General features: G+C 38.9%; 1 long non-coding RNA gene across 1 annotated transcript; it reads right to left on the bottom strand.

Moving 5' to 3' along the window:
• Nucleotides 1-16,582: 16,582 nt before the first annotated feature.
• On the bottom strand, nucleotides 16,583-20,025 carry LOC139126338 (uncharacterized). The gene is made up of 3 exons (XR_011550540.1): nucleotides 19,704-20,025; nucleotides 18,312-18,385; nucleotides 16,583-16,797 (listed from the first exon to the last, which is right to left on the bottom strand). It is a non-coding gene; the product is annotated as an uncharacterized lncRNA (long non-coding RNA).
• Between the last annotated feature and the right edge of the window lie 7,339 nt (nucleotides 20,026-27,364).

Here is a 27,364-nt window from a genome sequence, read left to right as displayed (position 1 = left end):
GTTGGCTGCTTAGATTATCAATAAATTATGTATACTTGTGCCCGAAGAGCATGCCAAAAATGGAAATGGCATAAAATGAAAGTGCCAAAGGCATTTGTAAAGGATTTGAACGGATATTCAATACATTTTCAAGTCCCCCTTTGCAATGTCAATTTTTATCAATTTTTTTCAATTTTGTATGTCTTGCTACATTCAATGTCATTTTTTTCAGACCTCCCTGGCATGTTAAAATTTTTCTTAAAGGGGAAGTTCACCAAGGATGATTTTTTACATATGTGGCAACTCTGTGGTCATTTACCCAGGAAAAACTTTTCACCATTTATAACTCGCAAGATGTTTGACAAAACGATAAAAATAGTACAGGAAGTTGCCCATGTAATTCGAATCATGGGAAAAAAACTCCAAGCTTGGAGCTTGCATAAAGTGATATGGAAGGGACCATCTCCTGATCGGTATGGCCCCCACATTGTCCACTCACAGTAACACAGTAGTAAACAGCAACACAAAATCTGACAGTGGACAGTTTATTATAAGTGAATCATCGTTTATGCAAGGATACTCAGTATAAACAAAAGTTATGTAAATACGCACAGACTGGTTTAAGCATGGGTGAGTGGACAATGCCATACCCATGGGAAAATGGTCCCTTCCATATCACATTATGCAAGCTCCAAGCTTGGCGCTTTTTCCCATGATTCAAATTACATGGGCAACTTCCTGTACTATTTCTATCGATTTTTGTAAAAAATCTTGCTAGTTATAAATGGCGAAAATAGCTTTTCGGGGTAAGTGACCACAAAGCTAGCACACATGTAAAAATCATCCTTGGTGAACTTCCCCTTTAAGTCCCCCATAAATCCCCCTTGAAAGGTGTTTGTGAATGCAGCCTTATTCTGTAGTCATACAAAATGAATGAGTTGGTTATTACATGTATGTACTAATGTACAGTACATGATTTACAGATTTAAACGTCCTGTTCTCTTTCAATACTTTAAAGTTGGGTGCATGTACTTATCACTTAATCATTGCAGCCGGAAATTCTGGTTTATGGTGATAATGTGACTAAAGTTCTATCTGGTATATAGCAAAGACCTTGTAGGCAGTCTATGTTAACACTTGTGGACCAGTAACTATTGTATACTGTCTAAAGATGGAGCTGCATGTTGCCAACTCAACTGTTTTCAAAGGCAGAGTTTTCAGCTAAACTAACAAGGAAATCAGAGAATCAATAGTTTTATATGATAGCAATAGTTTACTCGAAGGATGAATTATGTGTATATTCGGGGTAACAAAACTTAATTTTGGTATTAATGATAAAAATTGATTTAAGTTAAAACTTTGGCGCTATTTTCTGAAACGTAATAATTCACTTCAAAGAAGAGTATTTGTAGAAAAAAGACTATTTTATTTTGCATTATCTATCCTCATTCTAAATACATGGGGTGAAAGAACTGTATGTAATCGGGCGTTAACGATTTTATAAGCTAACGTAAACGCGCCTTCACGTCGATTAAGCCGGCTTAATTTCCTAGGGGTGTGACCGGCAGAAACTTACACATCATAAATCGCTCTCTTACGGTGTTATAGAGCGTTTTCGTTGAATCGACAACTACGGCCTAATGCACGTTTCAAGGGGATGATTTGTTGCAATTTTCAACTATAGTACTTACATCGTGAGCTACGTTGTCTTTAACATGCACTTTTGTGGTTTACGGAGCTGAAGCTTGAGAGAAAATATGCTATATGGGTTTCGAGCAGGTTCACTTAACTATGTCGAAGTTGCTAGCGAGTGGCGTCACTTGACAGACGGTACAATTGTCATCACTGTCCGTTGTCAAGCAACACGCTCGGGTAACACAGGAAGTATGAATCGCTTCGGTTACGTGCCTACTATGATAACACTCTTTTAGTTCTGGTCGTATGCCCATCATATATAAAGGAACATTGATAGCGGAGCAGCCTCGGTCAATTTTAACACAGAATGTCTCCCAGTAAATATGTAGTCTTCCCAGTAACTAAAGGCTGACGGTAGCCAGCTTTACTTGGACACATTGACCATTTCGACAGGAGTTATTCGACCTCTAGTTTTGCCGCGGCTACATTGATTCCCCTTTTTAATCACTTGCAACAGGGAAATTCCCATTTCACTCCTTTTCTTCATGTTAACGCACGTCTTAAGCGAGGCTAATTATACAACTCCGAGGCACGGCAGCGACGCTTTCATTAGTGTCTACCAACACGCATTATCGCCTAGCGCCTTCTTTACCTCATAACTACATGTATTTAACTTTGAATCATTTCAACCCACTCTGATTTGATTTGTAATTCTTCGCAAACGCCGATCACGCCTGTTCTGAATGTGAAATACAATAGAGCATAGAGGTATATCTGGTACTTATTTGTAAATTTATAGTTCTCACCTCTTGACACCTCATGTTTCGGAATCTGCAATTGCATGATCTGAAATTTTATTCCCACCGTGAGCAAACCAGCACTATAATGACTATATCGCTGGGAACTATGATATACTTGCAAAATACTGCAACCTTAAAGACATACGTAGAGATGCAATAAGCAATTATCATAAAAGGCATGATGGTCTTTCATCAATTTATAATGACGCTTCAGTGAAAACAGGGAAATTCCTGAAAAAAACCCACTGGCTGGAAACGCCATGATACTGGCCACGGTCCCTTCTAGCACGTATTTTAGCATGTATTTCCGGGTAAAATTTCTAGATGTTTCGGCATCAAGTCGTGAAGGCCTCTCAAGTTCCGAGCGCAAGCCGTTTCGTGTCGGCCTCTAAGTCGTTTCGGCACGGCGACATCTATTTATCACAGGCTATCTCGATGAACTGCCTACAAAGCCTAAGATTAAATTGTTACAAGTAAAGCTCTAAAAAGCATAGTGTCAACATTGGCATGTTCTATCTTGCAGGAACATGGTAAAACAGTAATATCTTCACATTATTTTCAATTCTGTGACACAGGTTTATCGATAGCACTAGCCGTTGTTAAATCAAAAAATTGAAGGCGGTTCCATTGGAGAAACGGCGCAGCAAAAGTCACACAAAATCAAAATGCACGTAAAAGTAGAGGTAAGAAGGCAAAGGTCAATCAAGCTTACGAATATGACTAGTCAGTCAATGACTGATAAGTTTGAAACCCCCCCAAAAAAACAACAACAAACAAACAAACAAACAAACAACAACAACATGAAAACAAAACAACAAATCGAAACAGGGATGCTGAAACGTCTCGGGAATGACAGTTGTTCAAAAAACTTCCGAGGAAAATAAAATAAATCGTGGAAAACTACCGATTTTTTGAGCCTTCGTTTTGGCACGTCGCCACAGCGAATGGCTTCACCGGGCAAAAACAATGACGCCAGCAGTCATTATTGATATCGGGCGTGTCCTAAATTCATAATGTAAATAAGCTTATCTGCGTTCCCCAGATACATTGGACTACAGCAAAAAACAGGATGGATGAATAGTCTCATATACATGACGTTTACTTTATTTTTAAAACGTTTTTGTAGATAACATTGGAGATAAAAAGAACCCAATCATTTTAGTGTCTGGATAAACCATACAAGGGACTGCTAAATTACTTGTCGTGTTGATAGAATAGACCGAATTAATTATCAAAGCACTCTGGTTAACCATAAGACGTACTGATGCCAATCTGTTTTTATAGACACACAAGAATAAACAGTGGATTGGAGTGTCACTTAGATGTCTGTCAAGTTTTACTTCCTAGAAAATGCATGCCCTTCAACTTTTAAAATACATAAACCTCGAACCTTGGACATAGAACTTCCTTGCAGGACAATCCAGGCATTGTGATAGTTTTACCTGAAACGCTGTACTTACCCTATATACCTGTTACTTCAGCTACTGTATTCACCACTCACTACTTGTTCTAGTTTATTTGACAATCTACAATATTGTTATTACATATTTTAATCACATTGTCAGAGTGCATGGATAAGTTTTTTACAGTTCAAATATATTATAGCTACACCATCGCATTTGGATAACTAGAATTGTTGACACCGTCAACACCTTAGTTCTAGCTTCCTGTACACACAGAGCAGGCTAAGCAGCGAGATGTTTAATTTTCAGTGCAAATTTTATACTGTATACATGAAAGCCAATATGTTGTGTGGTATCCATGGCTCGGTGTTTTAAAAGTCTTTTTATTAAAACTTGCATATGACAGAATAAAAAACAGTATTCAAAAGACATTCTGCTTCATTCATTCCTCTCAGAGTCTCACTGTTTATCCATGTGTCTTCCAAAAAAATCCTAATCAGCCTCTGTCTACATTCATCGAGTTAATGTTTCGTCTACCTAGAGTGTTGACATAGACCGACAGCAAGCTGTTTAGATATCATCAACATGATAAGTACTTCGGCACCTCCGTATCCAAACACTCAAATGAGTCGGTTCTTTTTATCTACAATGTTATCTACAGAACTTGTGTGGGAAGTACAAAAAAGCAAATGTAATGTATATTAGACTGTTCATCCATCCTTTCTTTGCTGTAATTATTTATTGTTCACACTTTGTGAGAAGTAATATAATAAATGACTAAAAAGACGTCAGGCACTGCAAAACGGCTAGTTTCATCCTCCAAACAACTATGGGTATTTCCGAGATATAGCCTAAACTTCTATTGTATAAGTAGTAAGTAATTATTGGATTTTCGGACGAAACTTTTAACCCATTTTATTCGAAATAACTACAAGGGAACTCCCTCTTACGCACATGCGCGTAAAGAGGGAGTTCCTGAGTAAGGTCACTCAGCGCTAGCTATGACTGCACCTAACATCAATATATACTATACTAAAAAGAAAAAATAATTCCCAGAACTGCTCCAATATGCGGTAACCCCCGGAGCCGGAACGGGCTTTGTTATTGATATGGCTACTTATCGGTACGAACTTGTTCACACGATAGATAAAATTTTAGAATTTTCCTCTGAACTTAAAATATGTCGGAAAACCATTACTTCAAACAATATGAGACGTTTTAGATAAATGGTACTGATATCTAAAGTGTAAGTAGTTGTATCTTTTTTAACAAATGAAATGTTGTTGGAACTACTTTCTTCCCCTGTCGGAACGGTATGAGTAAAAATATCTAAATCTTTTCGATTTTTATCAATAGTTATGAAAATAGTGCAACTCGTTCTTGAATCTGTTTTTAAAGCAATATTTCCTACTAAATCATCAATCATCATCTCCTGTACCTAATTTTATACATTTGATAACAACTGTACCATGCTCAATTATTTTCATATTATCAGTCATCTGTTGATTGGCTGTCTGTAAAGTTAATTCAGCTGTCTCCTCCCCCACACTTTTCAGACCCAGTTTCTTTAAAGTGGTGTCCCAAAATAATCTTACTGGAACCCTGCTAGCTGTATATGAACAATAATTCTCCCCATTATTTATCCACCTTCGCAGTGTATTATCTGTCTTCATTATTGTATTAAGAGGACTAATTTTAAGGTGAACCGGTATACCGAGTAGTGTAATGTATGGGTTATTAGGCTTAAGATAAAGGCGAAAATTGGATAATATATATTTGTTTACATTGCTATCAAAATAAATCACATTCGGAGTCCCAGGCAATTCATCAACCTCACCTACAATTTCACTATCCAATATATCTAAGATGTTATGCGGTACATTATAAGGCATGAATTTCTGACTATCCCCATCCCATGTCAGAGCAAAAGGAGTAGGATCATTTGAAGCCTTTGTAGCGTCTATTATGGACTCATCAATGTCTTTAAGTTCGGAAAATTCTACAGCATGTTCATGTTTCTGTGCTGTCGCTGGCGATAACACGAATTGTTTCTCGCGGTCCTTATAACAAAGGACGTAATCCTTATTATGATTACCTGCTATCTTAGTATTATTGTTAACTTTAACATCACTCAGATCTTCAAGCTCAAGATTTTGTACGTGAATTGCACCTAGACCGAAGTTACTTGGACCAGACATACTCCGTAGGGACCTATATACAGTGAAAATTAAATAATACCTTGTAATAATATACAACCATGGCTTCAGCTATAGGAATGACAGTTCTCGGTGCTGTATTAAATGCAACGGCATTCACAGGAGGAAATATTATCGGACAAAAGCTTTCTGGTAATGGTGACGCTCTTATTGAAGAAAAGGTCCGACATGATAAAGCATTAGAAAAATTTGAACATGATCGCAACGTCTGGTCAGAAAAAAGATTACTACAGGCTGACTGGGAAAGAGAAAATCAGGCAAAGGACGCGCATGCTGCGGCAGAATTAAGAGATACAGATGCAGAAATCCTGGAAGAAGCAGAAGCGGTGCAAAGTAACTCTACGTCAGACCCCTTTAGGAACGGTTTCCGAAGGGCCAGTTCAATTCTCAGATTATTATCAGCCCAGACCTGAGCAAAAGAAATATGAAATGATTTATATTGCTGGAGGATTGGTCGTGGGATGGTTTATCTTCCGATAGGGTTAGCTACAATAATTCAATACAAAAGCTAGTTGGCCAGTTATTGAAATTGATCATGTTTTCCATCCTGATCTGTTATCCAAATACGCATTGAACTCATATGGTCTGAACCTTTTCTCAATGGCATGGAAAGAGGAACGCCCCCGTTTTTAAAATCATAGGTGACCTTTTCACTTATTTCTTTTTTAAAATCATAGGTGACCTTTTCACTTATTTCTTTTGTATCCTTGACGGGAAGTATTTGTAAACAGTCCGATAATTTTCCCTGTATGTATTCACCAGAGCCAAATGAAACATAATTTCCAGTAACATCAACGACATCTGAATGAACTATGTATTTAGTAACTGTTAAGAATCTGCTCGACCTGAACTCATAGTACTTTTTATAACTGGGTTGTCCTCTGGCTTATCTGAAAAGCCGACGACGTTGGCGAAGCTACCTGTGGCATTGAAATAGACTTTAATATCTTTAGCCAAAGTTAGAAGAACGTGGTTTGTCGGCAGATGTTTTTCAAAATTAATTTTTTGCTTCAACCCGATTGCTTTGTTTAACGTATCAATATTGTAGTTACCCGGACGTATTGATTTTGTTGTCTTATTTTTTGGGTCGTTTCCTTCTTGATATTTTAGTACATTATTCGCCCTCGTTATGTTATGCCATGAATTATATAGTCCACACTCTAGCAGTCTTATCTTCGTAAACTGTGTCATGTCAATACTAGGGTTAAAATTAACAGTAACCGGTTTGCCTGTTTTGCTTACAATCCAAATGATCATCGTTGTGCGTTGTATGTATATATTACTAAGTATAAGTGTTCGATGAATATTATTACAAAGTATAAGGTTCAGCAGGAATAATATTTTTCTGTTCAAGGAAATCTTGGTCGCAACCGCGGCAGCAGTCGCACCGCCTAATTTTGCCAATCGAATTAAATTTGGTCGACTTGGATCACCCACCTCTATTTTCAGAAATTTGCTGGAGATCATTAGATATCCTATCGCAAGTCCTGCGATTACAATACCATCGTACATTGTGTTTACAACTGTTTTAGTATCCATCATTGCTGACTAGTATATAAAATAGAAAAATAAAAATAAAAATATGGGGAGTTGGAGAACAGCTTTGGATATTTTTAACAGGTTTAACATTAGTCATAATAAATAAAATTATGTATTGCTCCATCTCATGCAATGTATAGGACTTAACGGGACAATTATGCCGAGCACGCCTAAAATATAGCCCTAATGCAGTCAATGAAACTCCTATAATTCCTAAAACAAGATAACATTTATTATACCAGCTATCACCCTGTTCTTTCGTTGTAGGCGGTACCCTATCGGAACCGTTCTGAGAGGGGTCCCGAAAGGGGCTCGCTACCGCATCGTTCCCCTCCATTGCTTGACGCTTCTTCTCCTTGTTTTGCCTGTTCCATTCCGCTAATCGCCTGCCCGCAGCAACCCTCCCTGGATGCTTCGTCGGTAACGTAATTTTCTCTATGTTGCGCTGTGTCGGAGGTGTCGGAGGGGCTTGTGGTGGTAGGGTCGTCTCTGGTAAGGTCGTCCCTGGCGTAGCCGTTTGCTGAGTCGGTGCTTGCGAAGTTGAATCCATTTATTTCGGGTATTATATTAAGCCCGATTTTTTAAAAATTTAAATGTTTACCCGTAATTAAACCGGTGGAAACTAGAGCAAGTATGGGCCCCCATGTGTAGGCTATCCGTCCTGATAATCGTTTTATTTCACTGTTTAGAATAAAATCCTTTTTAAGATCAGTGGCATAGTTATCTCGATCATCGATTGGAACTACCTGACTTATTGCACGGGCTCCTAGATCTATGAAACTTTGAGTGATGGTATCACTTATAAGAGAACTGTATTTCGCTTCATAGACTTTAAATGCTTTATTCACCGTTTCATCTTCCCATTTTTCTACGCCAGCAACTGAAATCTCCTTATCAAAAAATAACTTACTTTGGCCACTTGCGATGACCCAGAGTATTTTTTCACGTTTAGTCTCTATTATGGATCGAGCATCCGAAGGCGCCGAAGGTAGTGCCCCTTCGGAACGTGTATTTGCCGCTGCCGATGACTTTATTAAATTCTCCATTGTTTGCAGTCATAGTCTGGAATGTAGTATGATTCCGACAGGGATTCCGGGAAAATTCTCCTCCATTTAAATCTATCTGTATATAGAAACACAATAATGAGTACAGACCTATTCCCAGTTGCTTTTCAATTGAATAAGACGAGCATACCGACAGTACAGCATGCTGATATTCCTTCCAAACCGAATGGGGGAATAAAACCTATTCTCATGGACTTAGAAATATATGTAACGCCGACAGATAAATTTACTTTTCATCCACGGGATATATTTAAAGATAATGTAATCACTCATCGATCAGCTAAAGAAAGTAATGTCTGGCTGGGCGGTCCGCACATGAAATACTGGGACCAGCAATTAAATTTCGCCGTATGGTGCAGCACTACTGGTTGTGGTATATCATTCGCCCATCTCGTCGATAAGAAATTTCCACCACAAATACGATCATTCTGCCGTTTCCATGTATATTTTACAATACGTCGTATTCTTCATGAAATGGGCGTTGCACTTCCAGACGATACCCCCACCTTCAAAGCCGGCGACAATCCATACAATCTCGTCCAATATGAACTTCTATGTACAGAATTTGGAAGCCCAACGAAGTCCGACTTTCGTTATCGAAAAGGTCAAAACTCAGGTCTTGGTTATGGTTATGAATATTACACTAATCGTGGCCCCGTTCGACAGCCAAAAGCGATATACAACGGTCATGACTTTTTCCTCTCCTCCGACGGAGGCGTTTTCTATACACATACAATTTTTGGAAAGAAAAAACATGTACTGTCCGACAAAGACCGACCACACTACTATTTCTTCCGAAGTGATGGATCGGAGGGACAATATAATAGTTTCATTCCTCTGAAGGGAGACTTGGGACTAACAAAGGCCAGTCTCGCTCGCCTCAATGAAAGCCTTGAAGCCTACGTATATTGCATACTCGCGCACAAGCAAATATTCGCAGTACCATAGTAGGTGATACTGGCAGTGCAGTGCAAGTAAGAAAAGAATTCGGCGTTCTCCTCGAAGATGAAATTCGTAATACCGACAAAGTAATCAGTTATCGGCGATACCAAGACACAATAATGAATACTGGTGTCAAACTTGATATGGCAGTCTCACCCAATTTACTTCTCTTACCGTCTGAGATGGTCATTCTTTCGGGCCCGGCAATCTCGGGTTATAATAATGAATTGCAATATGCAACAGAATCTATGACCTTCGGGTGAACGGTGATATAAACACGAAGGTCGAGAAAGTGCTATACATGAGATGGAAGGGGGAGGATCCCGTGAAGTGGCAGGACGAGCCGGAGGGTCACCTCGGATTCCTTATCGTCCCTTCGGAACGCTTCGGAACGGAAGGCAGCAGCCGTGACCGGCGCAGACACTATTCACGAATATGGTAAAATTGGTTTGTTATCTTTAGCCATATTCATTACTATTGTAGGTGGAATATTCTAACTCGAGCCAGTACCTTAAAAGAACTAGAAGAGATTCATAATCAGTTCATTCATGTACAGTATATAGATCCGATGTATGCGACCCCACCATTCAACATGATTGTAACTGGACCGACAAATTCTGGCAAAACAGAATATGTAATGGATCTCCTCACCGGTCCGTACCTAGGAAAATTCGAATATATAGTTTTCATTTGTCCGACATTCATGAACAATAAAACGTACAATAAAAGATTCATTTTCACCGATGACAACGTGTTTGTGTTTCCGGTCGGACTCGATGCTGTGGATGATACACTAGCCTTCGTGCATAAGGAATGGGCCGGCACGAACACTTTAATAATCCTCGACGACTGCGCCTCGTCCAAAGATATGAAGAAGCGCAGTGATGTTTTAGTCAAACTTGGTTTCAGCGCAAGACACGACGGATTATCTGTCTGGGTTCTGACTCAGCAATATACTAGTATTAGTAAACCATTTAGGGAAAACATACAGATGTTAGTACTATTTTACACACCGAGCAAGACAGACAACAAAACTATTATTAAAGAATATGGAATGGAGGTGTCAGAACGGGAGGCCACGGACCTGGTCAGACAATTGAAAAGTATACCATTCAGTAAACTAGTATTTCATTTACGGCATCCGTACGACATTCAATTTTTCGTTTAATATAGCTAATCATGGAAGGCGACACCGAAGGCACTCTTAGAGAATTATATTACAACCCGAAAACTGGTTTTGGAGGTGTACAAAAATTATATGACGCAGCACGCTCCAGCGGGTTAAAAATTACTAAGAAAGAGGTACAGGACTGGTTAAAAACTCAGCTAACTTATAATCTACATAAACCGGTACCTCGTACTCGTGGCGGGAGGCGCGTTTTCGTAACATCGGTGGACGAGTTTTGGCAGGCTGATCTTGTGGAATTCCCTGCAGCATTCGCAAAAGAGAATCGAAACATTCGATACATGCTAACAGTAATCGATGTGCTCAGTAAATACGCATGGGCCAGGCCGATACAGTCAAAAACGGCTGAACACACGTTACAGGCGCTACAAGACATAATTAAGAAATCCGGGAGGCAACCCGACAAACTTCAGACAGATGAGGGGCGGGAATTTACAAACCGAAAAATGCAGGGGTGGTTGGAGGAGTCAGGCATTCACTGGTTCCACACCTACAGTGACAAAAAAGCTAGTGTTGTTGAACGTTTTAATCGGACCCTCAAGACGATGATGTGGAAATACTTTACATATAAACAGACACGTTCCTGGCTCCCCATTCTACCAGAACTTCTTGAGAATTACAATAACACCGTACACGGAAGTATCAAAATGAAACCCGTCGACGTAACAGAGGAGAACGATTGGCAGGCATTTTATACACTTTACCCTGAGTTGGCAGCCCTGGGAGCTGACCCTGAATTCAAGCCGGGAGAACGGGTCCGAATTACAAAATACAAGACCACTTTTAAGAAGGGATATTTACCAAATTGGACAGAGGAGATTTTCGTAGTTTCAAAAGTGGTGTACGCAGCTGGACTAGGAACACCACCAGTTTACAAAATAAAAGATCTGAATGGAGAGGAAATACTCGGCACTTTCTATTCTGATGAACTTCAGAGTGCCCTTTCGGAACGTCTCGACGAGCTGTACAGAGTAGAACGAATTTTGAAGACGAAAAAAATTAGAGGAAAGAAATATTATCTGATAAAATGGAAAGGTTATCCAGAAAGTTTCAATAGTTGGGAGCCAGAGGAAAATGTTATTAGAACTTCGTAAGTTCCTGTGCTGGTACTTGTCAAGTACTAACGTAAGTACTAACGCAAGTATTTACGAAAGTTATTCAATAAGTACCATGGAAAAAGTCTTAATTTCTTGAAAGCCGAAAGTGTCAGTTTACCACCCCGCTTCCAACCACCTGGCCAAGTATTTATCATGTACTGTCGTAAGTAATGTTCACTTACTGCATCTTTTTCGGCAGTATGTGGATGAGGTGGTACAGGGGAGGGGGAGGATCCGGATCCGGAGCCACATATTAAGTTTGCAAGATCTTCAAAGCGACTGTGCATGTTGCCATTGTCCGTTCTTTCGAGTCCCCCTTTTTCAGCTTTATCTATAAGTTCTGGTTGAAGTATAATGTACACAACTGACATGAGCCATAGACAAGTAACTTCAAAGTCCCTTACAGAACCGTAAGGTTTCATCATATCAAGTGCCCGTAAGTCAAACGGAGCATTATAAGCGTGCACAGATTCACAAGCATTAAGAAGTTTGTGTAGGTTCTTGAGTGAGACTCGAGGTTGTTCTAGTTGTTCTTGTCCAGGTGGATAATAAGCTTTTTCAAGTTCCTCCTTGCTGAAACCGTCTATTAAAAATCCTTGGCTGCCGCCGCTCCATGCAATTCCAAAGTCAAAAGCTCGTGGAAAATCTACTGGTCCGACTGTCTCGGTATCATTGTTGGATTAAGTATATTCTTGAGAAGGGCAGGCGTAAGAGATTGATGAATTACCAAACATGGAAGTCTGTAGTCATTACAAATTTCTAAGAAAGTCTGTTTGAACTTGTTGTGAATCTCTTCTAGTTCTTCTAAGGCAGCAATTTCATATTGTCTGGCTCGAGTCAACACATTCTGCCTCAATAATCCCAAGGCATATCTTTGAATATGATAATGAAACTATGTAAATGATCAAATGCTCTAGAAACAATCTTTTTTCTTCCGCTGCCACGGAAACGCCTCGGATTCGAGAAAAAGTTAGATTTTGAATTATGGAAGAGTCACAAATAATGTAGCGTTTCGAAGGGGAACCCTCCCAGCGGGGGCCCTCCCAGCCTGACATTGTAAACTAAGAGTATGTTCTATAAACTGATTCTGAAAATGGCAATCGAAACGACACACCCATTATAAAAGTCGGCAATGTTGCTGGAAAAACTAGTGTCAAATTCTGGTACGTGAGTCACCGTAGCAACTCCCTCCGCCAAATTTACTGCATCGTAACTCTTACCACTTCCAGTTGGTCCATTTATGAATATGTATGACATTTTGGGGATACTATATCATAGAAAAAATTTTTTTAAAATTATTTCGTAAAGATATATTACTATAAGACAATGGCAATCCTTTCTATTTCAAATGCAATAAAAATACTTGAAACTGGAGAAGACGTCCAAATCAGTGACGGCAAACTCATATTTGGTGAATCTTTGGTAGATCCTTTCATATACGTAGACAGTGAGCTAGAAGTGGTTTTCAACATCGGGCCTAAATATGGTTCTAAAGACCCAGCTACATGCGATGAAATGTGTGTCCGTTGGCAACCGAGTCTTCAAAAGTTTACCGATTTAATAGTATTCCGTACCTTAGGTGAAAGTTTCGATGCAAGCACTGCTAAAAGTTATGCTGCAAGCCTGGCCGCTCACTCCAAGAATCCTATCGGAACGAATTCCTGCGGATTTTACAATCCATCTAAAGTGTATCAGAAGCGAGGGAGCGAGGCACAGGGCGTGGCGTATTTTAAATTTCGGTTTAAAAGAGGAGCTCACGATTTCGCTACATGTATTGATATGGTTCAAGAAATTGACTGCGGTTTTAAAGCAGTGAGTCCATTGCCAGTCCGAGAAAATCCTGCTATTGTACCTCGTAATATCAGGAAAGGTAGTAAGATAGAATTCTTAGCATTTAAACCGCGCTTAAATAAACGTGCTCTTTCTTTCACTGTTGAGAGGTTATTTTGTGCTGCGCCTAATAAACCAGAAATTCAAGATGCGGAAGAACTAGTCGACTTAGAAAGATTAGGCGAGATATATAAACAAATAAATGCTGCCAAAAATATTATAGTGGATTTTGATGACACATCGTAGAATATTTTCTTTTAAGAAAATTTTAGTATAGTATATAAGGACCAGTACAATGGAGCCAGTCGTGAATGAATATAAGATAAGTCAATTATCCGATATACTTAAACTCGATTTAAATAGAGGGCTAGATACTCAGAATTACCTATACACTATGTATCGATCAGAGATAACAGATTCGGCGGGAAACATTTTCCTTATGGAAGATCCCTTTGATGGAGAACAGAGGATAGATTTCAATGGTATCAGAGGCATATTAATAAAGAAATGGAAGGCCGAAGGGGACCATTCCGATTTTCTTCGGAAGCTTACAACTTATTATCATAAAAAGCAGCACCGCTTACGTGTAGCATTCGGCAGGGGAGATTTAGAAAAAGATTTTCCTGAAGTCGAGCGAGTCAAGGACATCGCTAAGATTGATATCGAAGGTATGGCCGAGAAGGGAAAGATGTATAAAGTTTTAACAATGATGGAAGTCAGTTTATTAGATCCCAAAGACGAGAAAAGTAAGCCACAAATTCGTAAATTGTATAAACAATTGAAAGGTATATACACAAAATACGGCGGACAGGAGACTAAGATGAAAAAAGACTTAATAATTAAATACGAAGATGCGCTTGAATATATTGAACTTGAAGGTTCTGGTCTAGTTTTCGATAAGATCCTTAATTTTAGAGTAATTCTGTTAAAACTTCGACTGGGCGCGGGCATCCCTTCGACACGCGATAGCCCGATTCAACTGCCTGAATGGTTAAAAAATAAGCATTGTGTTAGTAATCTGATTCTTCGCCCAAGGCCCTGATGGTAGTGACACCGGTCGCTGCTTCCAATACTCAGTTGTAGCGAGTATAAAGTCAAGTGACAAGGAGTTTTGCAAGAAGAAGGGAGGTCAGGTAAGAAATAACTGGAATACGTACACCAAGTTTATTACTGATTACTGTTGGGATGGTATTCCATTTCCTACACCTATAGAAGATGTGACCATATTCGAGAAGTTCGAGCGGCAAAATCCGAGAGTTAAGTTACAAGTATGGTCGATTCACGAAAATGATACTGAATCGCGCGACATACCAATCATATATCATGGTAACAATGATGCATGTTCCGTAGCCAATATCTTACTAATAGTAAGTGAAGCGGGCGGAGACGGTCACTTCGTGCCAATTACTTCATTAAATCGTCTTCTTAATTCTCGTAATGATCGTAAGAATGAGCACAGACGGAAGTGTTGTTGTTTAAGTTGTGGGAAAGGGTTTGCAGAGAAAGAAGAATTGGAAATACATCAGGAGTATTGTGGAACAGACATGGCTAAGGCAGTTTTTCCTAAGAGAGTGTGTCAATTCGAAGGACATAAGAAGAAGGTTCCTTGCCCCTACGTCGTGTATGCAGATACTGAGGCAATTATTGAGAAGGATACCGGCCTGCACATTCCAATTTGTCTTTCGTATGTTATTATTGAACGATGGGGCCCCGAAGGCGAGCCGGAAATTTTTGATAAAAAAACATTCACAGGTACAGATTGTGTTACAGAATTTCTCAAGGAAATGAAGGAAATGGCTGAGTATTATTCGGGAATATATTATTGTAAAATAAAACCGATGAAAGAGGCGAAGCACCAGACTTGCATTGCATGTGCGGCGCCCGCCGGATACCGAGTAGTGAAGGATCCTACGACTTTTTATTGTGAAGGGTGCCGCCCGTCGAGAACCATTCCTATCTACTTTCACAACTTCAAGGGGTATGATAGCAGTTTTATTATAAAAAAGTTACACGAATTCGATACCGGTCGCCCAGAGCCGAAAATAATAGCTAAAAATACCAATGGAATCATGGGTCTTATGAAAACATTTATCTTCAGTGCTTCAATCATTGTCGGTGGAGAGTGGCCGAACCGAAAGAGGAAGGTGGTGAAACGTTTCTTTTCGATAAAGTTTATGGATAGTTTACAACTAATGAAAGATCCGTTGGATAAGTTGGCAAAGACTGTGCCAGAGGATGGATGGATGGTGTCACTTACGTACCCGGACAATTCAAGGGGGAAAGGTTTTCTTCCCCTACGAATATTTAGATTCGGTTCCCTTACCGAACTGACACCCATTTACATTGTGTTTCTTACTTGTAAGAAACATGTGTCATATACATGTTACCTACAGGTTTCAAAACATGTGTCTGACCATATTGATTTTAACTTTTCGTTATGTATTGACAACATGAACAATACATGTTAGAAGCATGTATGGCTTGAAATCCAGGCAGCTACACCCAAAATCTGTGCTGTTCAATGCAACATGTTTGTCACATGAACACAACACATCTCTGACATGTTGGCAATCAAGAATCTATCCTCTTCCATGAAGGTCCCTCAAGGGCACAAGAGCTCCTGGAAAATCTTTCCCGGAGAGCCCAGGATTAGATTTTCTGGATCTCTTCTGGAAAGATTAACAGGTAAGCTGCCACTCTGCCTGGCAATTAGCTGCCTGGGCAGATTTCCTAATGCTGTGCTTTATAAAATCAACCTACCTTCTGCACTCTGAATTATAGTCACCCCAACAACTTGAAACTTTTTTATCACTGCTGCTGAGAAACTGCCATCACCTTACCACTTCAGAACACTCTTCTGCACAAACAAAAATAATGCGAGAGCTAAAAAATTTGGTAGGAACAAAATTTAATCCACCAGACTTTGAAAGCCGATCAACATAATCAACATCAAACTGTTAAGTTGAAAAAATGTTCAAGTGTCCATAAAGTCAAGAACTTCATATTGCCATGACCATGAGCTCTGTTTAAAAGTGTAAGCTGTGATTGTCTGTTATGGTTTCAGTTATTGCTTGACCTGTCATCTTGAGGTTGTCCTATGCATAAGCTGGAAAAAATAAAAAACATCAAGTAAGATATAAAGCTTATTAAGTTTATAACAAAAATATGTAATATGTTAGAATTGCTAAAAGCTGACAATTTTGACTCTTTCAACAGCTATCAAACATTGAAGAATGAAATTTGCATGTAGTCAGAAAATAAAGAAACTATTATATACCCTCAATTTGCGAATGATCCAATGTGATTTGTTGTACAAGTATAAATCTGTTCATATTGCAAATACCTTCAAACTAGTATATCCATAGACAGTAGAATCAATGGCATTAAACAAAATTTGTTTTTTTCAGATGATTTATCCCGCAGGAAAAAATGTTGATTTCCCTCTTTATTAAGTCAATGAATCTTTAAAGTTATTCATGTACGGAATAAGACAGAAACGTTGCCATAAAAATTGATCTGTACTTGATCTTAATGTATATATGCCAGAACATTTTATCCAAGTATGTTATTACCTCAATTTAAACTTCATGAGTCAATATTGTATGATTTGCTAAGGATCAAGCAAAGTAAATGTTTATTGGTATAATTCAATTAAAATTATACACAGTCTACTATGTAATGTCCACTCATTTGGTTTGAGTACACTTCATTGCATATGTACATGAACGTTCTCAAGTCAAATTGGAACGCAGCATAGGAAAAAGGTAGTTTTGTATTAAAGGCGAGTTCACCAAAGAAGATTTTTAATATTTGTTTTTGGTCACTTATTCAAGAATTGCCATTTTTGCCATTTATAACTTGATAATTTTTACAAAATGGATAAAAATGGTGGCAGAAGTTGCATTTTTGGGCTTCATAAATTAAATGTATTTTGAATGATGAGAAAAATAGACCAAGCTTGCCGCTTTCATCAAATGATATGGCAGGGTGCATCTTCTGATTGGTAATGGCATTGTCCACTCTCTCACATTCATGCAAGGCTGTGAGTATTTGCATAGTAAATGTGGTAAATGAAATGAAAAGTGACCCAGCAGGGACTTGCACAGAAGCCGCCAACTTACGAATTGACTTTTTGGTAATGAGGATCAGTCATACAAATGATGCAGCCAGAGAAATGCAATTTTGGGGGTTAGAAGTTGTGACTCACCCCAATATACAAATAATAAACAAAATAATTAAAAATAATCGTATAGCGTGGTGAGTCACAATTTCAAATAAAAAAATACACAATAGTTATGTAAATACACAAAGCCTGGTGTAAACGTGAATGACAATGCCATACCCATTGGAAGATGGTCCCTGCCATATGACCTGATGAAGCACCAATCTTGGCAGCTTTTCCCATGATGAAGCCCGATAATGCAACTTCTGCCACAGAGTTTATCTTATTTGTAAAAATCTGCGCAAGTTATAAATGCCTTTTCCGGTATAATTGACCTTCAAGCGAGAACATATGTAAATATCATCCTTGGAAAACTCCCTCTTTAAGCCAAGCTCGAGTTGCACAGACTCACTGAGAGTACTATTCATTTAGGAATCCTAAGGTTGAATTTTACTTACCATTTAATGCTTCAAGGTTATGGGTCAGTCTTTGATACCCAGCTCGTAGTTGTTTACTTTTGTGAAACAAAGCTCTGTTTGAGAAAAAAGGTGAAGTAAAAACACATGATTAGCAATAGTGCCATTTTTGTTTATATTCTGCTCCCCACAGAATCCTTAAAAAGTACAGTGCATTGTTTGAAAACATGTCCTTCACACGTGTAATCACTATTGTTACTGTTGATAAATGAAATCTGTCCAGTTATACATTAGTATACTGAAATAATCTGCTTGATCTAATGAAATATTTCGTCTATAAAAAAAACCCCTATCATCTGTGCTCTCGCTGTCGCTCATAATGTTCATAAATTGAGAACAAATATAAAAATTAAATGCATGATTGGCCATTTACAATTTTGTTATTTTTGTAGCCTGATTTATTGTTAAGTTTATGAATTCTCAGGAAATATTCTGTCATATCTTGTCTTTCAAAAACTACTTTGCCCCTATCATCAGCCTTTGATCGACACACATGGTGATAGACAGCCCCTCTACTGTGGTGATAGCCAGCTTTGGAATTTGACTTGTGCCTACATGAGCAGTGAAGTCACACCAAGTGAATAATTATCAAATTTCAAAGCAATCGGATTTACGGTTTCAGAGGAGAAGGCAATTGTTGACGGACGACAGATGGACAGATGACAACTGAGAAAGTAGCCTGTTTGATAAGCTCTGAATCCTAGACAGCAGAGCAAAAAAAATAAGAGAAATTGCCAAAAACACAGATAAATAAATATCACCACAATTTTAATAAATCTGACAGAGGTCAACCCAAGGATCGTGAATATAAATTTTCAAAACAAAATGATTTTTTGACCAAAAACGCTAAAAATTGCCCCCAAGTTACAACCATAGAAAAATTAACCACAATTCTTGGCTTGGCTGTCTGATTGAATTCAATTTTGCCAATGCATTTTATAACAACACAGAAATACAAATGATTTAGCAACAGTAGCCCTGCGTACAGGTCTGTGTGTTCTCGGCGTTATACGGCTTCCACCACAGCCTTGCAACGGTCTATGGAGATAACTGGGGCTGATCCGGACTGCAACGAAAACACGGTCTTTTTTGCCGAAATTCTGCTCTATCGGGGCAAAATCCTTTCCCTGCCTACCTTTACCTCCTAACCGACCCAAGAAAAGATGCGATGAACTTCTCCTAACGTCCAAAGCCGTTCGTTTTCTGAAACATAACGTACTCGACAGGTTGTTTACCACTTTGCCCATGGAGGTCGCCATTTTGAATCTCGCTGCAAGAACACAGTTATCTCCATAGACCGTTGCAGGGCTGTGGCTGTGGCCGTACAATGCCAGGAAAACACAGACCTGTCCGCAGGGCTAAAGCTACACTTACCCTGAGTAATGTAGATGGCATCAAGGGTGGTTTTGTCATCATTCTGCTGCCATTACATGGCAACATTTGAATTCGTGTCAACCACTGGTGGTACAATACTACAAACTCATGCAGTGATGCCGTCGAGTTCGCCAGTGTTCCAGGACATGCAGAAGAATCCGCTACAATGGTATTTTACAGACTCAACTCATTTTGTGACGTCTGAATCGTTCTCACAACACACCAAAGTCATGATTTCTTGTGTAAAAATGACAGCGATTTCACAGCAACGGAGCTAACACCGGCAGCTAGCTGCTACCTGTCGACGTGGCAGTTCAAATTGACGTTCAAACTGATCAAGCCTCGTTCTGGTTCATAACGGAAGTCAAGCGTCGACCCCGTTTTACTTGCGATCAGAAGATTCGATTCGCTGGGATTTTTTGGCAACTAATTGAAATTTCTGTGCACACAATTTATACGACAATTACGGTTACGATTCTTTGTTTAGAACAAAAACAAGCGTTTTAAGGTGTTCATTTAATAACCTCTGACATCACATGACTTACCTTTGACATAGAGTCAGCTGTGTACCATTGATAGACTCATTCAATCGCGTAGAGCTGTACTATGAGCATAGCGTAAGTACAAATCTAATGTATTTCGTGTGTCCATCCTTGAAATATTCGTGAAAGTTACTCAAGATGCTTTTAAAGACTACTAGAAACTAATTCTTCGTTAAGGGAATATAATTTAAGCAAACTTAATTTTGCAGAGAGGCATTCTTGTAAACCCGGAAGTAAGCCCCCTCTTTCTACCTCCATGCTATAACGTAGAGTGACCGTGGCTCTATCGACGACTGAATATCACTACTGAAACTCAATTTGTTTGTGTCGTAGGGCTGACAATTAACCACATGGTATTTTCGACTCTGACAGTAACTGCTTTCAAGTCACTCGATGTTGAAAACAAAACCAAATCTACATGAAGATCTTATTAGTCCAGTGCTCGTAAATATGTGTCGTAAATTTAAACAATGAATGTTTACAAACAAAGATGACATTTTTTGTTACCACTCAAAATTATCAATGTTATGCGATTTAATTTTGGTCAATTAACTATTGTTTTCGCCAAAACTACTTGCCTTATAGCTTTGATATTTGGTATGCGGGTTAATGGGGATAATAAAAATGTGATGAGTCTTTCAAACGATGACGAAATCTACAATTTTGTAATTTGGGGAATTTTTTACAATTTTTTGGTCGAAAAAGGGTTTCTCAAAAATTACAAGTCTATGATATTTGGTATGCAGGTTTTTACAGATAAGATGTGCTTTATTTTATAAAACTGCCCTTCAGAAAAAAAAAACTAAGTCAGCAATACACATATTAAACATATTTATCTCATGTAAACAGTGCATGGCCTGAAATCCGCTCTCAGACTTACCCGTTTCAAACATGAATGCAAAAAAAATAACATGTATGGTATATGTATACACAGCACGAACAGAAGTGTCCCTGGGCTTAAACACTTCAGTAGCTATTTGTAAACACCTTTTAGGCATATTGATTTCCAACTATCATGAACTGTTTATCAATCTGGCATGCTAGAAGCTAGTTTTCACTTTGTCATTTCGGTAAGGGTTGACAGACTAGAGGAGGGGTAGCTCCCGGAGAGGGACAAATTTTATAGCAAACTAAAGGAAGAGGATATCTCAGAGTCCGATTACGAACACGCATTGAAGGTGTGGGACGAAGTTGGATGTCGGACAATTAAAGATTATATGGAATTCTATTGTGAGACCGACGTTCTCCTTCTTGCAAATATATTCGAAAATTTCCGAAACACATGTTTAGACATATATAAGCTGGATCCAGCCCACTATATGTCGGCGCCCGGCTTGACATGGGATGCTATGTTACTTTACACAGGTAATAAATTTGGGCTCATTCAAGATGCCGAGCAGATGAATTTCGTACAGAAGGGAATTAGAGGCGGTATCAGCCAGTGTGATATTCATTACTTACAGACAAATCATCCTGCTTATGCGACAGAAGAGCTTGGCGGGAATTACGATCCGGATAAGCCGTTAACCGAAATAAAATATCTCGATGCAAACAATCTCTACGGCTGGGCAATGAGTCAACCAATGCCATCGGGCGGACTTCATTGGATGACGATGGAAGAATTGTTAGAATGGTCTGCTCAGAATGGCGGAGCAGGCTTGGATTGGGGACCTGGCGCTAGATTTCCTCCAAGTTTTCTAGAAGTAGATCTAGAATATCCGGTCGAATTACATGAAGAACACAGCGATTTGCCATTAGCGCCGCATCACTATGAATTTCCGAGGCAGGGCACTCGACTGATTACAAGAGTGTTGGACAGAGAGCGGTACGTCTTACACTACAAGTTGCTGAATTCTATCTTCGATGGGAATGAGGTTGAAAAAGATTTATCGGTGCTTGCTTTCGATGAGGCTCCGTGTCTCGCGGAATATATTGACTTAACACTAAAATGAGGGCAAAGGGGAAGACAGATTTTGAAAAGAATTTCTATAAGCTGATGAATAATGCAATGTTTGGCTAAGACAATAGAAGACGTTCGAAAGTACAGAGACTTTAAATTTGTTTCGGGGCACGTTCTGATAAATATCAAAAGTATATACCAAATATGAAGTATAGAACTTTATATCTACGAAAGAGGATGGCGATTCCTGCGACAGTGTCCTACTGGAACTGAAAAGGATCAATATGAATATAAAAAGCCAGTTTTCATTGGTGCGGTGGTGCTTGAACTTTCTAAACTGCTTATGTATGAGACACATTACAATTACTTTCGAAAACAGTTCCCTGGAATACGATTAGCCTACATAGATACTGACAGTTTTATGTACAGTGTACCGATCCTCCCCGGACGTAACTTTAATGATATAGTCCGAGAAGATGTGGAAAAGAATGGTGAGAAGTCTATATATGATACTAGTGGGATGAGTGAGGGGAGTTCCGAAGATAAAAAAGATGGCAACTTTCCGAAGATTAATAAAAAAGTGATAGGTAAATTTAAAGATGAGTTGAATGGAGAACCTATTCTTGAATTTGTCGGCATACGCTCAAAAGTGTACGCTTTTCGGACTCCAACTTCGGAGACGAAAAAAAATAAGGGGATAAAAGATGTCTGTGTTTGTAAACAATTAAACTTTGAAAACTATAAGAATCTGTTTGACACTGGGGAGGAACCGGAGCAGGCACATTTTGTGCAATTTGTGCGGAAAGCCGGTGAGATTAGGAGCGAAGACTGTAATAAAATCATGATGGCAGTCAATGATATCAAGCGTGTGCAGTTATACAATCCAGACACGGGCGAATGGCTGGCAGAAACATGGCCGATAGGACGGACGGGTCACGGTTAAAAAATTAAAGAATCTAATTTACTATTCTTAACGTTGACCTGGGCATCACTGATAACATAAACGTGGGCAAATATATTATCATCGCGAGCGTCGTCGCCAACTTTTACTGAAGTGTCCATTTTTATTATCTCAAGTTGAATTCCATCCTTTGTGTTCATTACTCTAAGACCATTTCCATGAAACTCAATATCTTTAAAACTACGCAGATCGATAAACAGACAGAATTTATTCTTCAAATAATCGACCTCATCTATATCAATTTCACACCAATCTTTATCTTCAGCAAAATACCGTCGCGCCTCTCGCCAAAATTGTCTTGGTATCATCTTCTGAGCGTACACTTTATTTGCAATGCCTTCGATTGATACAGACACAGATTCAATGGATGGGTTAAAGAAAAGTTCACTGTTCAGTTCTGACTGATTCTGATTTTTAGTGAAGAGTATCGCAATACCTCTAATGCTACGTCGTGGTACATTTATATTTTCATTGATAACCGTGGTTGATTCTTTGAATGGGATTGTTCTAAAATAATGTATATGCTCGTAGAGAAAACTTTTCCCACTGTTGTAATAACCAGCAGTATCTCTCGCGAGTACGGAATCAGAAATTGTTTCGTATTCCATTTGAATGTTTTTTAATTTATAATTGGGTGTAACAACATTATTACTGACAAGTAATTTGGAGGCTGGTGCCAACGTGATTTCCCATTCGATATGACTCCCTAACGCTTTTGGATATGCAACCCCATGGCCTGTTATGAGGGGATGAGTGAGACGAATAGCATATTTTGTTTTATATGTGTCGAAAAGTAAAAGATCGTCCCATTTTGAAAGCCTGTCGGCATTTGCATCGGCTGCGCCACTTCTCAATTTTCTTAGATTTTCGTTCTGAATTCCGTACAGTGTCATGTTCGTTCTCTCCTTTTTATGTTTGAAGAGATCACGATAACATTCAATAAGGTTATATTTATTCAAATTGAAAAGTGCCTGACCCTCAAATGTGAGAACCATACGCTCCACCAAATTTTTTGCAACATTTTGTACTACTCGGTTATCTTCATGTCCCATTACTTCGAGATCAAAAACCAGGTCGAAAGTGTTAGGAACTAGTACTACTCCGCTTTCTAACTTCGGACATCGTATGATAAGTGTCTGGCCTGGATCTGCCTCACTTGGATTATGGGCAATCACATGATGAGTTCTTTCCGACTTCGTTCCCTTCAATATTTGGTTGGTGAAATTCGGTGATAATGTTCTATCGTACCCCATTTTTCGTGTAATGTATATAGTAGTGAAGAAAAAAATTACAGTTAAACGAAAATAAATCACATCTTTACATAAATATTTCCGTCTGCCTGAAATATAAATCGATTACCTGTGTCGCGAATCAATCGAAGAACCCAATATTCTTGGAGATGATGAGCCTCTTGGTCATCCTCAGTATCCTGGAATAGAGCTATGAATTCTAGTCGCTTAAAGAAGTTAGTCTTTGACGTTCCTTCACGAAAGCTAAAATGTTATGATACAGATTATCATCTTTGAGTCGGACACCTGGATTTGCCCGAAGGATATGTCGATTTACCCGTCGGAGTTTACACCATTCCAATTTGACAGAGAAACCAAACAGGTCTTTATTTTTAGAAAGAAACTTTGTAATATTCTTTTCACCAAACATGTCGATGCCGTAGGGGGGGTGATATATTAATACATAATTTTATTTATAATGACTAATGTTAATCCAGTTAAAAATATCCATAGCTGTTCTCCAACAAATCCGACCACCGATCCTGCTGTTTTTAATAGAAAACTGACAAGTGAACCGATTAAACCTGGTATTGCAGCAGCACTTTTTGCGGCCAATGTTTTTAACCATTCGCCAAATTGCTTTACAATTTCTTTCGCTTTTGTGTAGCTATCGCTTGAGCCTTTGGGCGGACCTGAACCACCTGTGTTTGCTCCAGTTCCTCCTCCCCCTCCTCCTCCTTTAGTCACAGCCAGGGCAATTGTTGATATTGTCATTCCAAGGGCAGTAAGTAATGCCGCTATTGTAATACCGTTCCGCTTAAATAACTCTGTCAGCTTCAGCCTGAGTGACAATTCTGGATCGGAAATTACATCACGAAGAGACCTAGTCGTAGCCAGACTTTCACGTGCCTCACTGATCTTATCATGTTCGTATTCAATTCGATTGTCAATTTTAGCTTCGCTTGTTATGAGTTCAGCTAGTAGTTTTTTAGCTTTTTCTTTTGCTTGGGTGTGTTCTTCAGGAATTTCCTTTAACTGTTTTTCAACGTCTCTTTTCTCTAGCGTTATTTTATCTTTTTCATTGTTAAGCTCGCCAAGACGCATATTCGCAATCCTTAATTCATCATTAATAGCTCTATATTCAGGGTTTAGATTGTTCCATTCATCGATTTTATTTTCAAAAGCTTGTATTTTATCTGCATTACCGGAAGCATCTTGTCGTAAGAATGTCAGTTCATCTTTGTATATACCCATGTCTTCTGGCGTCATCTTCTCAGCCGGTATTTTATCATTTTTCACATCTTCAGAATACAATGTACGACTCACATATTCGGGCTCTGCGCTGTCCCCCGTCTTACTGTATACTTTAGTTACAAATTCATATCCTCCCGTTTCTTTTTTTACTGTCTTGAGCGATCTAAATCCACGTCCTGTATTTTTTGATAGCCTGAGGTTTTTATAATACAGCCTTCCATTCCTAATCTCAGCATTAGTAATCAATTCAATTCGTGCTGCTTCATCAGTAATATTATTCTCATCTAAGAATTGTTCAGCCATTTGTATTCTAAGTTCTACTCCAAGTTCAGTCAAACGACCCACCTGCGGGCTAGCCTGGAAAGGATCGGCTTCTGCAAGGGCATTATCGTCTATAAAGTATGTTTCAGCAGTAGCATCATCATCATTCAAATTTGCATCATCGAAATCCTGGAGTGGTATATCTTCTCCTCCTTCTGCCATATTGTATTTCTATATTACTACAATTATTTTTTATCATCCCTTACATATACAGTAAAAATGCACATCTCAGTTGTTGAAAGCGTTGAACAATTGGCCGACTATATCGAAAGAACTAGCGCCGCATATCGACGAAGTTATAAATTAATGGGTCGAATTGATATGGCTCTTAATGTGACTAAGGGAATTCTTGTAAGTTCAGCTGTAATAGCAGCAATTCCGACAGTTCCAGTTCTTTTAGCTTTAACTCCTATACCAGGTGTTATTATTGATGTAATACAAGGAAAAACGGGTGTAGCAAAGAGACGAGAGAAGTATAAACATTATTATGTGCAATATAAGCAGTTGTTTACTCAAATACAAGAAAAAGGTGCAACAACAGAAAACGAGTCAGAACTTATTCAGGACATTTTCAAACAGGCACTAGAAATACAAAAACAAGAAGGATTTAGTCCGCCGCTGGAACGATACCTACGACATTATGGATTAAATGGATATGAAAGTTAGTTAACGAGATCGTTCAGAAAAAATTCTGTAGAAACCTATCGGAACGATTTTTCATGAAAACTGTAGAATGTTACATCTCACTCATGACATCACAAGTTGCTAAGCAAACGGAATGGTATTGCGAAAGTCATCTGCTGGAAAAGGTATTGTGCAACATCCCTACGGTTCCGGTAGGGTATGTAGCTGCGCATAAATTACATGTACACTGTAGAGGATGGGTCCACTGGTCATCAAATATAACAACCATTCAAATTCTACCGGTTCTTTCAGTGTTGGTTCCAATAACTATATCACACACGCCTAATTCGCTCATTCAGAGCTGCTGGACTCCGTCTGTAGAGCTTGAAAGTGCCAGTCTGTGTTGAAGAGTCTCCGTCCATTATTGAAATGTGGCTATTTCTTTCTGTACAGATGTTGAAATACCAGGAAAAACACTGACGTCAGTTTCCTGTTTCCTGTAGGCTGAGTAATATGTGGTGACGGAACCCTGCTAGCTGTTGCAGAGGTCACCCTCACTTCATGTAGGGGACCTACCAGCAGCTTTTCATGTCTATACATATCACACTGGATTATTTTTAGATAACCATCTGTTAGCCATATCAATAACAAAACCCGTTCCAGCTCCGGGGGTTACCAGCAACGAGTAGTTCTGGGAATTATTTTTTCTTTTTAGTATAGTATATATTGTTATGTAGGTCATTCCCCCCACACTCATCATGACCTGAGTTCAATTAGTCTAGAACATTCTCAAGGTCACTGCCCTTGATGACCTCACAACCTTGAATTCA

This window comes from Ptychodera flava (genome assembly GCF_041260155.1).
Source record: "Ptychodera flava strain L36383 chromosome 3 unlocalized genomic scaffold, AS_Pfla_20210202 Scaffold_27__1_contigs__length_13241970_pilon, whole genome shotgun sequence".
Taxonomy (NCBI): domain Eukaryota; kingdom Metazoa; phylum Hemichordata; class Enteropneusta; family Ptychoderidae; genus Ptychodera; species Ptychodera flava.
Note: the sequence above shows the minus strand (reverse complement) of the source record. Positions and strands in the feature narration are given on the sequence as shown.